Below are 3,453 nucleotides of genomic sequence, written 5' to 3' on the forward strand. Positions count from 1 at the left end.
TCCCGCCCAGCTGGCTCTGTCTCCCCCTCCCCGGCAGTCACCATGGACCCCGGTGCTGTGGCTTTCCCGCCGGCCCCGGGGGCCCCTGCCTCCCCTGTAGAGTACAGCTGTTGTCTTTCTGTCCTGCCGCCCACGGAGCTGTACCACTCAGACCACGGAGGAGGCGCTCGGCTTCCCTCCCTGGCTTCTAGGCCCTCCGGTGGGACAAACTCCTACAGCGGGACAAAACCCTCCTGGCCACACCCATCGGCCCAAATTCACTCAAGTCCTCACTCAACAGACACACAGGGAGTTGCCTGAGAGTCACCTGGGGCCCAGACGGGTTGGCGGGGGTTCATAAGGCGGGGACGAACACTCAGCCGACCCCAGGTCACGCTCGCCCCTGAGCCCCCCAGCGTGGGTCCCCAGTTCCCTTCCAGGGCCCAGTGGCCTTCCTGCCGACCTCCACAGGTGTGGCCTGGCACCAGCCAGTGCCCAGGGGCTGAAGCCGGCGTGGGCCAGAGGACCAAAGCCCTCGGATTTCACCCGCGGGGCCCAGTGGGAAGCCCCTCCTCTGCGTGGGTTCCCCAGGCCTGGGGTAGCTGTGTCCTGAAGACAGGGGTGGTGGGCTGGGCCAGGTGGGACTCCAGCCCTAGAGCCAGCTCCCCAGGCACCGGAACCCACCTGCCCTGCAAACAGCAGGGTCGGCAGCCTTCCGGCAGAGGCGGGGGCGGGGGGTGAGGGGGTCTGCTCCTGTGGTCCCGTGTTATTTGCCACCAGCCTCTGCCCAGAGTGGACGACAGGAGGCAGGCACAGAGAGGGGCCCTTCAGCAGGTCTTGTGTCCCCCACGGCGATCCTCTGCTGCCCGCCACCTGGAGGCCTTGAGCGCGCTCCTCCAGGGCCGGGCCGGGCCAGGGGAGCCCGGGGAGCCCTGCAAGCCCATGGCCGCACCAAGGTGATGGGGGCAGGGTGCCCAGCAGGCCCCTCATGGGCCGTGGCGTTCCTGCCCAGCCCCACACCAGCCTGTGTAAGCTGTGGGCACCCACTCTTCCGTCCGGGCCCACCTGCTCGGGCCAGGCGGGGGGCCAGCTGGGATGTCCCCCAGCCCACTCCCACGGGCTGTGTGTTTCTGTCCACGATGCACCTGTGTGGCCTCTGGCCCCCAGCTGGGCTGGCTCTGGGGCGGCACAGCTGCACCAGGAGCAGAAGGCCAGACGTGGGGTGAAGCACCCCGAGGGTGCTAGGGCCAGGGTCCCTGAGAGCTGCCAGGCCGTCACTGAGTGCCCACCAAGCCCTCCTCTGCGAGGGGGAGGCTCTGGAACTGTGGAGGCGGGGGCCTCGTGGGCCTCCAGCTTGGGCTCCTAGGCCCTGGAGAGCAGACATGGGAGGTGACTGTAGACCCCGGCTCCGGCCAGGCCCAGGAGGTGAGCGCTCCAGGAACCCCATGCCTCTGATGGATCTGGGCGCGTCCCTGTGGGTGGGGAACCTGAGGCTCAGGTGGAAGCGGGGCCTCGTCCTGAACAACGGCAGCCCCGGCACCGCCCGCAGCAGCAGCCAGGTTATCGAAGCTGCCCCACCCCAGCAGGCAGCTCCCCACTGCGCTTCACGGGGAGCAGGGTGCACGGGGGCCTTTCCTGGGCTTACCCTGCTGCAGAGGCGGTCCCTCCCGCGAGTTGGAGGCAGACCTGGGGGCGACCGGGCGTCCCTGCATCCTGCTTGATGGGTGCTGGTGACCTGTGGCTCCAGGCCCCTCCCCGGCCCTCCTGGTCTGCCAGCTGACGCTCCAGACCTCATGGTGGCTCCCTCCTTGAAACCCTGACCACCCTGGACACACACAGGACGCAGACGCCGCCATCTGGGGTCCCCAGTGCCCTGGGCCTGGCACAGCCTGCAGGCAGAGCCCCCCACACCTCCCCCACAGTCCCCTAGTTCCTGGCCCTTCCTCCAGACGCCAAGGGCTCCCAACCACGGGGCAGGTCTCAGAACCAGGAAGCCTAGAGCTCCGTCCTGACCTTATCGGTGCTTTCCTAGAGACCTGGGCCCCGGTGAGAACCCCGCTCACCCTCCTCGCCCCCGACAGAATCCGGGGCCTGCAGGCTCGGAGCCCCCACCGAGGGGCCACCTCGGACAGCCAGGCCTCCCCGAGCCCGGGGCGCCCGCACCCCCCAGCCCCGCGACAGCCAGGCCTCCCCGAGCCCGGGGCGCCCACACCTCCCAGCCCCATGGAGGAGGCTGGCACAGCAGCAGGAGGGGTGTCTGCCCCACGCCGCCCGGGGCCCAGGGTGGTGCCTCCCCTCCTGCTGCCTCAAGCAGGGCCTGCAGTGCAGTCTCTGGCTGCTGTGGGATGGTCCCCGGCAGGGCAGCAGCAGAGGGGGCTCCGGGCCTCCCAGGATGAGGCTCTGACGTGGGGAAGGGGCTGCGGGCCCGGGAGGGACGCCCACGTTGCCCCGCACCAACAGGCGTGGTGTGGCTGTGCCGTGGGCTCAGCTCCTCCACGTGAGGAAGAAAAGCTGACTGCTTGGGCACTGTGATGGTAGAGCTGGCTTTGTTTCTTTATAATTTTATACATTCTCAAGATATCCCCAAGAAGATACACTTCTGAAAACACCCAGCAAGCCTCAAGGCACCCTCCCCCAGCAGAGCAGCGCCTGCCCAGGCTGTGCCCCCCACCACGCAGGCAGATGGCCGGGCCCCCCACGGGCCCCGGGACACCTCCTCGCCCATGGGCTCCGGGTCACCTGTCCTCCTGGCACAGCCAGACCCTGGAAGCAGTGAGCGTCCTGTCCTGTTCAAGGAGACCCAGAAAAGCCCAAGCCGATGTGTTACAACACTTTTAATACATTCAAGAGTATTTAATACAACAAAATTTAGGGTATCATCAGTCAGCAGAATCCTGTTGTCAAGAGAAAGCCCACGGGTCCTTTTGCAGGAAGCTTGTGCTTGGTGGGAGGAGGCAGGCGGCCCCTGGCACCCTGGCTGCAGGCAGGCTGGGCCTGGCGGCACATCCGGGACCAGGCCATCCAGACCGCCCCTTAGAGCCCGCAGTCCCAACGGGCCTCCTGCAGTCTCCTCATGGGACCCCCGTGCGGACCGAGGGCCTGGCTACATGGGCTGTCGTCAGAGGCAGCAGGGCCCCCGGGAGACCCCTTGTAGCCCCACCAGCCCTGGGCCGAAGCCGGGCCCTCCCCTAGGGGACACGGGGCCCCCACCCCAGGCCCTGCAGCGGGCGCCACCAGGGACAACAAGCAAGCGGCCTGCAGACCCTGGGAGGTCTCCACTGGACAGGAAAGCGGTCCCCACTTGAGAGGCTCCATCGCAGCCACAGGCCAGGCACGCAGGCCGCCGTGAGCGTGGGGGAGAGAGGAGCCGAGGGGAGAGACGTGCAGGGCAGCCCTTCTCCCCGACGGCCACGGGCGGGCCCAGTGGCGCCCGCAGAGCAGACGCAAGGGCAGGCCTGGCAGGGCGGCCGGCAA

Source organism: Bison bison, unplaced genomic scaffold (assembly GCF_000754665.1).
Source record: "Bison bison bison isolate TAMUID 2011002044 unplaced genomic scaffold, Bison_UMD1.0 scf7180017847022, whole genome shotgun sequence".
NCBI classification, from domain to species: Eukaryota; Metazoa; Chordata; class Mammalia; order Artiodactyla; family Bovidae; genus Bison; species Bison bison.